The following is a 14,047-nucleotide window of genomic DNA, read 5'->3' as shown; positions in this document are numbered from 1 at the left end:
CCAGTTAGAATCAGTCCCTCTCACTGCGCGAGCAAGCGGGCGGGCTGGCGGACTCACTAACTAACTGACTGACTGAGTGACCAGCTCCCCACTCAACTTCACTTGACAGTTACGGCCGTCACGATGCCTCCGCCCCCCCTCCTCTGATTGACAGCGGCTCCGACCACTCGTGACGCGAGGAGGGGGCGCAGGGGCGCGGCTGCAGCCAACGGCTACCCAATCAGGGTGAGAGGGGTGGGGAGGGGTGGGGCTGTGCTTGGAGCCGCCCTCATTTCATTCCAGTCGTCCTCCTGGGAGGGGAGGGGGGATTAATTAAAATAGTTGAGGAGAAGGGAGGGAGGTTACCGGTTTTCCTGACGTACGATGATTGACTGAAATAGGAACCCATGGGATTGCAATTCGGCTTTCCGAATCAGACGTCAGCGAGGCGAACCGCCCAATGCGAACGCGCAGCGGCGCCCGCCTCCGCATGGCCGCGAGAACTGCTGCGCGCTGCTTTGTGGGATTTGTCGTTCCTTGACCGGCGGTTTAACGGTTATAGAACACGTCGCGCGTGACCAAACTACAGCTCCCAGAATATGTGGCGTCCGCATGACTTGGCATTTTATGAATGGCGATTTAAGAGGTTTGTCGGCTAATTCTCTGGAATTGATTAAAATGGGAGCATGTGGAGGAATGTTCAGGATAGTTTTACCATGAAAGGTTGCGTTATTTGTACATCTTGAGCGTCATATTGGCACCCATTTCATTACTGTCTGTTTTTTTTTGTGTGCTTGTTTTAATGACAGCTAAACGGGAATCAAATTCCAATTATGAGAATTATAAATTCTACCTTATCTGAATATAACCTTATTTTTAAAAGTCATATATAATCGAGGATGACAACCCTGGCGTGGCAGCGGGAATGTGATGATTGGCAGCTTCCATAGCCAATCGGAATTGCAATAAAAAAAATGTTCGGGTTTTAAGGGCCTATCAGAGGTCGGAGGGGGCGGGGTTTTGGCGAGCCGGCGGATTCAATGACTCATCAGAAAGGCCTGCGTCAGCGGTGCCCGCCCCCTCCAGCTGAGCGCTGCGAACTCGGTGACCTCATGGGGCCGATCAGCTGTTTCCATGTCTCGCCCTTGTGACTGACTGGCGGACGTACAGTAATGTGATGTAATCAAAGCCGATCACGTGCAGCCGCTGACCAACTAAAATGTAACTTTTTATAAAAACAAAATAAAATGCGATAATCTCTCCCTGCCTTTAGCTTTAATGGCTTAATCACAAAGGCGATTTGTGATCTTGTTCACTGGTTTCCCTCAAGACGCTCCGCCGGCTTTAACAAGTAAACTTTGTACTTTCCCCGAGTGTACAGACCATCATCATATGATGGTCGTATTTTGTGCCCTTGCCCTGTCCAGCAAGCTGGGTGCAAAGAAATTGTACTTTGGGTTTTACCTAACGTGGAGCTGCTCAGTACGTATTTGATAATCTAAATTTCCCAACGGTTGCCTAACAGCATCATCAATTCAAAAGCTACGTCGATTATAACTCCTGTCTTTAAAAACCTTCGCGAAATTTACTAGTCGGTTTGAGATGTATACGGAAATTTAAAGCTGAAAATTGAGAAATACAAAGCTGCATGACCAGTGAGCTGTTTAAAGGATAATCATTTGCTATGACTAATATTAAAAACCTAATGATGACAAACATCTCAAAATATATTACTTAACCCTATTATAACGCTCTAGCCTTCTGATTCAAAGGGTATGGTTTCAAGCCTCACTTCAGAGATTTATAATCTAGCCTGATACTTCAGCGCTGTACAAATGGAGTGCTGCATTGTTGGATGCACTTTTTTCAGGTGAAATATTAAACCATCTGCAAAATGGCACTGTTTGAAGAAGAGGAACGGGTTCTCCCAATGTCCTAGCCACCATTTATCCATGAACCAACATCATTAAATCAGATTATCATTTATCTCATTATTTGTGGGACTTTATTTGTGCACAAATTGGCTGTTACGTTTCACTACATAACTATAGTGGCTACACCAAATGCACCAGGAATTCACTGTAATTCATTGGCTGCAAAGTACTTCAGGTGGTCTCGAAGATATGACAGGTGGTAAATAAAGGTGTTCTTTATTTTAAATAAAAATAGAAAGCGCTGCACAAACTCAGCAGCTCTGGCAGCATCTGTGGAGAGAGAAACAGAGTTAGCGTTTTGAATCTGTATGACTCCTCAGAGCACAGATACAAAACATTAACTCTGTTTCTCTCTCCACAGATGCTGCCAGACCTGCTGAATTTGTCCAGCATTTTCTGTTTTTGTTTCAAATTTCCAGTATTTTGCTTTTATTTTAGTGTTCTTTATTTTTCTAAGTATTTTAAGACAAAGTCACCTGGACCTGATGGGTTGCATCGTAGGATATTAAAGAAAATAGCTACAGAGATAGTGGATGCTCTGGTAATAATCTTCCAAGAATCCTCAGATTCTGAAAAAGTCCCAAAGGATTGGAAAATTGCCAATGTAATACTCTTATTCAAAAAAGGAGGAAGACAAAAAAACAGGTAACGTTTGCAAAGTTTGATTTTTAAGTTGGTGCAATTTATTTGTTAAATACAGATCAAAATTAACTTCATAAATTAAAACACACTAGGTATTATGTGGGTTTAAATACTCTCAAGACTAGGCATACTCAACACCTTTGTAATCTTTCAATCTTGTCTCAAGGTTGAGGATACTTAGAACATATTTCTCTCTCCAGCGTCTAAGGGAAATACATTATCTGTTTCCACAAATAAATTTGTTATTCAACTTATTACAGTGCCTATCCTCCACTTTGACCTTAGCAATTTTGTTCAATAATTAAATCCCCCTATGTATCGCATTAATTTTAATTTTTTTCCCTCATTTAGATGAGCTCACTTGCTCTCTGGCTTTGCATAATTTGTTGGAACCGAGAGTGGCTACAAGGAGAGAAACAAACCTCGTCCCTGACTGAAGCCAATGCTTTGCCAGCAAGGAATCAATTGACTGAGATGAGGTTACATATCTGTTTTATTCTTTGCTATAATTGTTGCTAATGGACATGACATTAACACTTGAATCATTTTGCTCACGAGCCTATAGTGAAATTTGCTGTGCATAGGTCCATGATGCACAATTTCACTGGGGAGGATCTCTCTAAATGCTTGTCTAAGTTCCTTCCTTTATTATGCATATGAACAACCATGTAGTATGACACACATTGTCCACCAAGTTGACTTATTAAAGTTTTTCATAATTGTTGGATGTATAGGGACAGGAATGCTTAATTGACACAGCCTGCACAATCATTGCTTAAACTTTTCGCTGTTTAATTTGAATAGGCTGCTTGGATTCTAATGGTGGGGTTATCTTTCTTGGGGAGGGAAAGAAAGACTTGCATTTATAGAGCACTTTTCTCAAATTCAGAACATCCTAAATTGCTTTGCAGCCAATGAAGTACTTCTGAAGTGCAGTTACCGTTGTATGACAGCCAATTTGAGCACAGCAAAATACCATAAAGAGCAATGTGATAATGACCAGATAACCGGTTTTAATAATGTCAATTTAGGGATAAGTATTGGTAGGACAACTGGGATAACTCCCCTGTTTTTCAAAATAGTGCCATGGAAATTTAATGTCCACATGAAAGGATAGGGCCTCGATTTAATGTCTCATGAGAGAGAGGTCACATCCAACCATGCAGCACCCCCTAAGTATTGCACTGGAGCTTCAACCTAAATTTTTGTGCTAAAGTCTCTGAAGTGAGGCTTGAATATACAACCCTCTGACTCAGAGGCAAGGGTGCTACCAATTGAGCCCCTGCTGACATAAACAAGGGTGACCTTTGTAGTTGTCTTGGTAGCATTCAGTTCAGTGCCTTTTCCATTGGCCAAAATAAAACAGGACAGATCCATAACATCGGCTTGTGAAAAATCTGTATTAATTGTTTCTTGAAGTTATCCCATTCTATTTCAAAAGTCCACACCATAGTAGAGCTAGCAGTTGTTGGAACACAAACTTTCACCTGATGGCAAAAAATGGAGCTATTGTATACAGAGAATGTTTGGAAAAGGTGAGTCCTGCCTTCTCGAGAACTGAGTCTTGCTGAAAATTCTCCATGAAATGTCATGTCCAGAGGCTGCAAAGAGGCCATTAGACCCATGTACTACTCTCAGCATGCAATTTTGCAAATGGTGGAGGTCCTGACCCTCTGAAAACCAGATTTAACCACAACAGATGAAAAGTTTGTAGCTTTTGACACTTACAGTTCTTTCATCCTTGCTTACATTCCTGTAAAGCAATGTCAAGTCCAAAATTCAGCTTAAGGCACAAAATAGGATGTATTTCTCTATTTCCTTAGTTCTGATGAAGGGTCATACAGACACAAAACGTTAACTGTGTTCCTCTCCGCAGATGCTGTCAGACCTGCTGAGTTTTTCCAGGTATTTTTGTTTTTGTTCTAGATTTCCAGCCTCCGCAGTATTTTGCTTTTATCAGGATGTATTTGATGCTGGTATTAGAGTTAAACACATCTGCTGCTTGACCTATTTAATAATATTTGAAGAGATAAAGCATCAATGCCGCTTTAGATTGTACTGTTTCAAGGAATTATGCATAATGGATTTAATAAAGCTATGCAACGGCACAAGCATTAATGGTTGATACTTCCCTAGGTGTTCTGAACTTATGTAAGTAGCCTGGGAAGATACAAAGTGCGAAAGGGAGGGGTAATGGTGTAAAGAGTAGATGCTTCCTGGAAACAAAATTAAAGTCCACCCTGCATCTATTATTAGCTAATACATAACAAGGTTGGCAGAAGCCTGGGAGCAGGGTACCCAACCATGGTCTTGGCCATAAGGAATAACAAAGGAGCTTAAGTAAGAGGGAATTAAAAATTGAATAGTTGTCAAACAATTCAGAAGCTCAGTTTGCATTGTGATGTTTGGAAAACCACATGTACATGTTCAATCAAAATTCAGGAAATTGTTATGCATTAAAATTAGCATTAAAGCTCTGATATAGATGGCTTATTCCTGAGTTCCAAAGAGTCATTTTGGACTCGAAATGTTAACTCTGTTTCTCCACAGATGCTGCCAAGCCTGCTGAGGTTTTACAGCACTTTCTGCTTCTATTGCTGTGAAATCCAAGAGGGGAAATTGGTATTTGTTGTGCTTGTCTTTCAGCCATAAAACAGGTATAAAGCATACCAAATTAGCAGTGGAATTTTCATGAATGATGAACTTTACACTACTGTTATGTTTTAAAATGTCCCCTTTAACTTAAGGTAAAACAACATTCTGAAAAGTGGGATGATGAGGTCATGATAACACCTCACCTCAGAAACATGCCTGTGTGATCTAAAATTAAAATTTATTTCCATTTATTGTTTTATCCCCACCATTTAGCCTATTTTGATCCCCTCCCCCCACCCCACCCCCACTAGGGCCATCTGTCACTGCTCATCCTGCTTTCTACCCTTAATGTCACCATTAGCACCTCCTTTAGCTAATATCACCACCATCAACACCCCTTTGACCTTTTGTTTGTGACATCTTTTGCAATCTCTCCTTTGCCTCCACCTATCACTGGCCCTCTATCCAGCTTCACCTGTCCAACCCCCCTTAAACAGCTTATATTTCACCATATTTCTATTTAGTTCTGAAGAAGAATCATACGGACTCGAAACGTTAACTGTCTTTCTCTCCACAGATGCTGTCAGACCTGCTGAATTTTTCCAGCAATTTTTGTTTTTGTTTCAGATTTCCAGCATCCACAGTATTTTGCTTTTATGCCTGTGTGATCAGATTGTCATAGGGGAGAAACTCAAACAAAAACCCATTGAAATGCCAAGTGACAGGCTTAACACTTTTCACAGTGTTTCACAGAAAAAGGACAGCATCTTTTTGAGATGCAGAGTGACAAAGAACATATTGCTGTGGAGAAACAGGGAGGAACTGTTTTGTTTCCAAGCAGGATTCTTGTGAGAGTTCATTTTCTTCTCAAAGGGAAGGGAACTGAACAGATGGGGGGCCTTGGAGATATAAGGAGCAGGGACTCATCGAGGTGGGCCTTGCTGATGAAAATTAGATCTGGAAAACCCAGGCTGAGTGGAACGATTTTCAAAGGAAGTTTCAACCTAGCCTTGCGGGGAGAAGTGACCCTGCTGGAGATCTGGGAGTCACTGTTGGACTGACTGTTCCTGTAATGCTCCATATCTTCCAGAAGTACAGCACACAGCGAAAGCTTTTCTTAAGACATATCTCAGTTGTGTTGGTTAGTTAGTGGGAAAATATCTTTTCTTTAGTTGGATGTATTAGTTGCCTTTTAATTAAGTTTGATCTATGTTGATTTTAGTTTGTTTGTTGCAGTAAAAGTCTTAAAATATGAAATCTTGTCCTTTGGTAATTTCCATCGTTCAATGCAAAATTAATTTCTTAAAAAGTTAGCTGTATCTATGGGGATTGTAACAAATGGCTTGTGCCCAATCTGCAGGTACATAAGACCTACTGGTAAATTTGTAGGGTCAGTTTTTGGCATCACAGTGAGTTGAAAAAAGGTGGGCAGAAACACTATGACTAGGATGACCCACCTGCTATTCATCTGAATTCCTAATACATCATTGATGTGCCAGATAGCCTCAGAGGAAATCTTGAAGAAGACAAGTATATTGCCTTTCTTGATCTCTGCTTTATAACATTTAGCATCCACAACTTATGGGAATTATCATTGTTGCTGTTGCAAGAGCAGTATTGTGAAGTCAACAGAAGGAAGTTCTTAAGGGGACAAAAGTTTTGATGAGGTTGACAGACCACTGTTAACAAGCTTGTGTGCAGAGGGGTTGTGCTGTGTTGCCATTGCCCTGGTGCATTCTGGGCCCCTTTGTTCACATGAAACCAGAGTTAACATCAGAATAAATTCATGCAAAAATCATTTAGGCTTGATTTAGTACTATCAACAAAATTCTTTTTCAAGACTTTTAAACTTATGTTTGTTTTAAACAGCTGTTGCTGCTGCATTGCAGCGTTTTCAGCAAAGCTCAGTTCTCGAGAAGCCAAGACTGCTTGGTTCCAAACATTGTTCCAGACATTCCCTGGACAGCTCCATCTTTTGCCGTTAGGTTAAAAAAAGTCTGTGCTGCATCAAATGTGAATATTTCCCCTTGATTTATTTTTTTAAGTGCATCTTTAGATTAAAACTGATTAACTTGTAGTGTTGCATGTCACCAGATGTACTAGAGCAATGGCAAAACAGTACAACTTCTCTGCACACAAGCTTGTTAACAACGGCCTATTAACCTTAACAAAACTATTGTCCCTTTAAGAACTTCCTTCAGATGACTTCTGCTGAATACTGCTTTTGCAACACCAACAATGATAATTCCCATAAGTTGTGGATGCTACATGTTATAAAGCAGAGATCAAGAAAGGCAATATACTTGTCTTCTTCGAGATTTCCTCTGAGGCTATTTGGCATATCAATGATGTATTAGAAATTCAGATGAATTGCAGGTAGGTCACCCTGGCCACAGTGTTTTTGCCCACCATTTTCCAGCACTCTGTTGAATGAACTTCTGAGGGAAATCAGTTTTCAGACATTCGTAATTCTCTTTGGAAGATTTGAGAACTGTAACCTTCTCGAGGGCAGTTAGGGATGGGCAATAATTACTGGCCTAGCCAGTGACGCCCACATTCCATGAACAAAGAGAAAAAATGTTAAAATAACATTCTAAATACCTCTGGTGGATTAGCACATTTTATAATCTGTATCTGAGATTGTTTATAAGAATGTGGGGATTTTTGCTAATAGGGTTCCTGGTAGCACCTCTATAGTGCTTAATCACCACCATGGGGAACACCATAATTGGGATAAAAGCAAAAAACTGCAGATGCTGGAAATCCAAAATAAAAATACCTGGAAAAACTCAGCAGGTCTTACAGCATCTGCGGAGAGGAATACAGTTAATGTTTCGAGTCCGTATTACTCTTCAACAGAACTAAGTAAAAATAGAAAAGAGGTGAAATATAAGCTGGTTTGGGGGGGGGGGGGGGGGGGGGGGGGGTGCTGGCAGTAGAACAGGTAGAGCTGGATAGAGGGCCATTAATAGGTGGAGATAACCAAAAGATGTCATAGACAAAAGGACAAAGAGGTGTTGAAGGTGGTGATATTATCTAAGGAATGTGCTATTAGGTGACATTAAGGGTAGAAAGCAGGATGAGCAAGGTACAGATAGCCCTAGTGGGGGTGGGGTGGGGGGAAGGGGTCTGGACATTAAGGCTGGGATTTTCCAGTCCCAACAACAGCAGGTTTAATGGCAGGTGGTAGGGGAGACAATCAGGTGGGAGCTGAAAAATCAGTTTCCCATTGGCATGAAATGACGCAGTAACAGGTGCTGCCATGATAATGAAGGAAACAATATTGAATTACATCTGGAAATATTGGACTTCAAAAGATAAGACCTGAGTTTTTAAAAATGCACACAAGCCACTGCTGGAATGCTCCAGAGTGACTCCCTAAAAGGTAATGGAACCGCACCCTGTTGCCAGACAAATTACTCCTAAAGTCATCCACAAACTAACTGCTCCCTCTGCTAGAGACAATGGGACGTAATGGGAGATGAGTATCACCTCATCAAGAAATCCTGTGGGCAATGCCCAGACAGATTTGTGAATTGGTTTCCCATTTGGAATATACAAAGAAGGGGTTAAATGTGAGCTGAAAAGCTGCCCCAGTCTCTGTCTGTTGGTGGGTGTTCTGAGAGAGCAAATGCTGGAAGTTTGACTCAGAAGTAACAGCCACATACAGTATCCCTGCAAATCGCCATTTTGCAGATATCCTGATCTCTCCCCCTCTCTACCGAATTCAACACTACTAGAACTTCAAAACCGACTATTCACCTGCTGGAGTCAATTCTACTGGGACCTTGAATCTAAATATTCATCTACCGCAGTCAATTCTACTGGAATCTCAAATTGTAACGGCCGCGACACTCAATCACCTACCCCCATGAGTCAAGGACTGTTCACTATACTCTTTTTAAAATACACATATATATTCACTTTCTTCAAGCACAATTCTTACTTTTAACCCGTATGACCGTGTATGCATGTGTTTTATCCTTTCTTGCCTTTAGTAGTTAATAAACTTACTCTTACCTTTAACTCAAGAAAGCCTGATCAAATTGGTTCCTTCAAATGATTGCGTCTGGAAAAAGGTATCTGTGAAAGGGGTCTGTTTTAGATTAAATCTTGTTGTGACCAACAGAGGAGGGGGGAGAGGCAGGGTAGAGCACAGAAGAAAGACAGGGAGACAGACAACTTCTCACCCGGGGCATAACAAGTTTGGGGCTGTCACAGCCAGACGGTGACAAATTGAGGGGGTCTTGCCTGGATCAACAACTTTAGGGAACCTCATCTGGGGATGGGTCATAACAGAGCTTCCACCCATCATGGCAGGTCACCGTACCTGGCAGGGGCCAGCATGAAGCCATTTTGTATCCCGTAAATGGGATGCTGATGAAACCCCAACCGGAATTGTTCCCTCCATCCGATTATCTGCGCTGCCAGCAGGATACCACAGTGGTCCGGAACACGTCCGATCCAACATAGTGTGGACATGTCGGGACTCACCTTGAAAAAGGCCTTGGGCAGCTTGCAAACGCTGGAAGGTGGAGGCCTCCAGCGACTGTGGACCCTGATACACCACATGCAGCAGTGGGTGGGTGGAGCATCAACCACATGGATCATAGTTCTGCAGGAGCTTCCAGGGCATGGATCTTCACGCAGCAGGTGTACGGCTGCATGAGAAACTGTTAGGCAGTGCTATGCTGGGGGTTGGGATTCGACGGGGAGGAGAGCAATGAAGAGGTGGGTGGGTGTGGAGGTCTAGAAGGGGAGGTTGGAGGTGACAGGGGAAAGAGAGGGATGCTGAGGGGGTCGCAGAATGGGTGAGGTGGTATGGAGCGGGAGGGTGGGAAGGGCTGTGGTGGAGTGCATTATTAGTTAAGGAGTCAGTTACTGCGGTAAGGAGAGATGGTATCTTGGAGGGGGCATCGAATGAAGCTTTGTGGGTAGAGATTAGGAATAAAAAAGGGGCAGCCACATTGGTAGGTGTTTATTATAGACCCCCCAGATAGTCAGTGGGAAATTGAGGAGCAAATATGTGCATAATTTGCAGAGGTGTGTAAAAACAATAACAATAGGGTAATTATATTAGGTGATTTCAACTTTCCCAACATTAATTGGGATAGACATAGTGTTAAGGGCTTGGATGGAGTAGATTTCTTGAAATGTGTACAGGACTTTTTAGGTCAATATGTAGAGGGTCCAAAAATGGACGGTGATGTGCTGGACCTAATTCTGGGGAATGAAGCCGGACAGGTGGCTGAGGTGTTGGTGGGCGAGCATTTTAGTGATAGCGACCACAACATGGTACAATTTAAGCTTATTATGGACAAAGAAATAGACAAGTTGCAAAAAAATGTTTTGGATTGGGGAAGAGTGGATTTTAGTAAAATAAGGCAGGGTCTGGCCAAGGTAGACTGGGAACAGCTACTTATGGGGAAATCTACAGAGGAACGGTGGGGGGCATTCAAAAAGGAAATGGGAAGGGTACAGGCTCAACATGTTCCCTGTAGAGTGATAGGAAGGAGTAACAAGCCCAGATAACCATGTTTGACCAGAGATATTCAGGATACGATGAGAAGGAAAAGAGAGGCTTTTAGCAGGTACAAGCAGAGCAAATCAGCAGAGGCATTAGTGGAGTACAGAAAGTGCAGGGTGGAGCTTAAGAAAGCAATTAGTAGAGCAAAGAGGGGATATGAGAAAGCTCTGGCTGGTAAAAGTAGGGAAAATCCCAATATATTCTAGAAGTATATCAATGGGAAGAGGGTAACCAGGGAAAGAGTAGGGCCCATTAGGGACCAAGGGGTCGATCTATGGGTGGAGCCAGAGGACAGCACTAGAGTGTTGAATGAATACTTCACATCCGCCTTCACCCAACAGAATGAGGATGAAGGTATTGAACTCAGGGAGAGAGACTGCGAGGTTCTTGATCAAATTGATATAGGGAGTGACAAGGTATTGGAGGTGTTGGCAGGCTTAAAAGTGGACAAATCTTCAGGTCCGGATGATTTGTGTCCCAGACTGCTGAGGGAGGCAAGGGAGGAGATCGCAGGGGCTCTGACCCAAATTTTTAATTCCTCTCTGGCCACAGGGGAGATGCCAGAGGACCAGAGAACAGCTAATGTGGTTCCACTATTTACGAAGGGTTGTAGAGATAAGCCACGGAGCTACAGGCCAGTGAGTCTCACGTCAATAGTAAGGAAACTATTGGAGAAAATTCTGAAGGAGAGAATCAATCTCCACTTGGAGAGGCAAGGTTTGATCAGAGATAGTCAGCAAGGCTTTGCCAGAGGGACGTCATGCCTAACAAATTTGATTGAATTTTTTGAGGAGGTGACCAGGTGTGTAGATGAGGGTAGTGCAGTTGATGTAGTTTATATGGATTTCAGCAAAGCCTTTGACAAGGTCCCACATGGGAGACTTATAAAGAAAGTAAATGCACATGGGATACAGGGTATTTTGATAAGGTGGATTCAAAGTTGGCTTAGTTGTAGGAGACAGATAATGATGACAGAAGGCTGCTTTAGTGACTGGAAGCCAGTGTCCAGTGGCATACCACAGGGATCTGTGCTGGGTCCCTTATTATTCGTCATTTATATAAACGACATAGATGACTATGCGGGGGGTAGGTTTAGTAAGTTTGCCGATGACACAATGATTGGCTGGGTGGTTAACAGTGAGGTTGAGTGTCTTGGGCTACAGGAAGATATAGACAGGATGGTCAAATGGGCAGATAAGTGGCAGATGGAATTTAACCCTGAAAAGTGTAAGGTGATACACTTTGGAAGGAGTAATTTGACAAGGAAGTATTCAATGAATGGCATGACACTAGGAAGTTCTGAGGAACAAAGGGACCTTGGCCTGTGTGTCCATAGATCTCTGAAAGCGGAGGGGCATATTAGTGGAGTGGTGAAAAAGGCATTTGGGACACTTGCCTTTATCAATCGAGGCATAGATTACAAAAGTAGAGAGATCATGTTGGAGTTGTATAGAACCTTGGTGAGGCCACAGCTGGAGTACTGTGTGCAGTTCTGGTTGCCACATTATAGGAAGGATGTGATTGCACTGGAGGGGGTGCAGAGGAGATTCACCAGGATGTTGCCTGGGATGAAATATTTAAGTTATGAGGAGAGGTTGGATAGACTTGGGTTGTTTTCGTTGGAGCAAAGAAGACTGAGAGGTGACCTGATCGAGGTGTACAAGATTATGAGGGGCATGGACAGGGTGGATAGGGAGCAGCTGTTCCCCTTAGTTGAGGGTCATCACAAGTGGGCATAAGTTCAAGGTGAGGGGCAGGAGGTTTAGGGCGGATGTGAGGAAAAACCTTTTTACCCAGAGGGTGGTGACGGTCTGGAATGCACTGCCTGGGAGGGTGGTGGAGTCAGGTTGCCTCACATCATTTAAAAAGTACCTGGATGAGCACTTGGCATGTCATAACATTCAAGGCTGTGGGCCAAGTGCTGGTAAATGGGATTAAGTAGGTAGGTCAGATATTTCCCATGTGTCAGAGGGGAAAGGGGTTCAGAGGGAGGGGTCGTGGTGTCAACTTTTGAGTCCTGGGGGCTGGTGAAGATTAAAGGGAGCAGTGGGAGCTGGTAGCGTGGGAAGGTAAGGGTCCTGCGATGATGGGTGAAGGGATGCTGAGAGTTGTTGGAGGGGACAAGGGAATAAAATTGGATTCTGGGGGCAGGCAGGGTGAGAGGGGGCATGTCTATTGTCATGGGAATGGGCTTCTCGGGAAGGTAGGGGATGTGGGCATGGGATGGAAGGTGATGGGGAGGGTTATAGGGTGATTGTGTGGAGGTCTAAGATCACACCAGGGGACTTAATGGTTATGGGGAAGACGGTGTGGGTTGTGGGGAGAGGTTGGAAAGTGTTGGACTCAACCTGAAAAGTCACACGCACCATGGCTGCTTGCGACTATCTAGACCCTTGAGGTGGAGATCTCGAGATGCTGCATCTGAGTTGGGTCAGCGGGGTTGGGTGGAGTGGGAGGTCAGCTTAACTGGACAACTGAAGGAGAACTCCAGCATGTAGTACTGACAACGCTAAGGCATTTCAACAGATGAGCGCGTGAAAGTCAAAGGCTCAGTATGCGCTGGAGACTTCTTGCACATGGCTCGCAAGGGCCCAGGCAAAGATCCTTGTCTCCCTGCACATGATTCTGGGAGACATAGACCCCAGCCTGGGGTGTGCCCCTGAAGATATGGGGGAGGGGGGCAGTGTGGTCACACAGACTTAAGGACTACGGATCACAATTAAGCCATATCAGACCTCATTAAAGTGCAAGTGTTACAAAAGTGTAAGAACTTTAACAATCATAGTGCGCCTGTGCAACCACGTGTGAAATCATGTCTTCTTAATCTTGTGTTCCCTAGCAATTCTTCTAAGTGCTTCCCCGGCATCCATAGCAGGGTTGGAGGCAGCTTGCTGACCAGTTTGCCCTGTTGTCTTCGATGACCTTGGCAGGTGTTCTCAGTAGACCTGAGGCTTGGAGGACCTTGGCTTGCTTTGACTGCCTCTGCTGTGGGGCAGCTACTCCCTGTGCAGTCACAGAGGATGAAGCTGAAGGGGTCACAAGCAAAGGGGATTCTGAAGGGCCAGACACCCTCAGAGAGTGGAGGGCCCAGGGGTGTCCAACAGTCGCTCCCCCTCCCTTTGGGTGCCTGAGTGTCCCTGCCTGACTCCTTGAGGAGAAGGAGGGCCTGGAGGGAGGTTGCTGTAGCCACAGCAATATCTCACCCATTGCTACAGCGATAGAGTGCAGGTCTGCACGCATCTCAGATAGAGACTTGGCATTCTGCTGGATGAGGTTCACCATACTTCCCATGGGGACCTCCATGCATGCACAGGTCAGAACCATTGCATCAGAGAGCAGGTGGATGGAATCCTCCACTTCACGTGCCACT

General features: G+C 43.9%; 1 long non-coding RNA gene across 2 annotated transcripts in view; it reads left to right on the top strand.

Moving 5' to 3' along the window:
• The first annotated feature begins 532 nt into the window (after nucleotides 1-532).
• The window catches only part of LOC144684306 (uncharacterized), a 245,606-nt gene continuing 232,091 nt past the window's right edge, over nucleotides 533-14,047 (top strand). For both annotated transcript variants that reach the window (XR_013577478.1, XR_013577479.1), the window contains exons 1-2: nucleotides 533-625; nucleotides 2,907-3,034. This is a non-coding gene — a long non-coding RNA (uncharacterized LOC144684306). The remainder of the gene's footprint in view (nucleotides 626-2,906; nucleotides 3,035-14,047) is intronic.

The sequence above is a fragment of the Cetorhinus maximus genome, chromosome 9 (genome assembly GCF_964194155.1).
Source record: "Cetorhinus maximus chromosome 9, sCetMax3.hap1.1, whole genome shotgun sequence".
Taxonomy (NCBI): Eukaryota; Metazoa; Chordata; class Chondrichthyes; order Lamniformes; family Cetorhinidae; genus Cetorhinus; species Cetorhinus maximus.
Note: the sequence above shows the minus strand (reverse complement) of the source record. Positions and strands in the feature narration are given on the sequence as shown.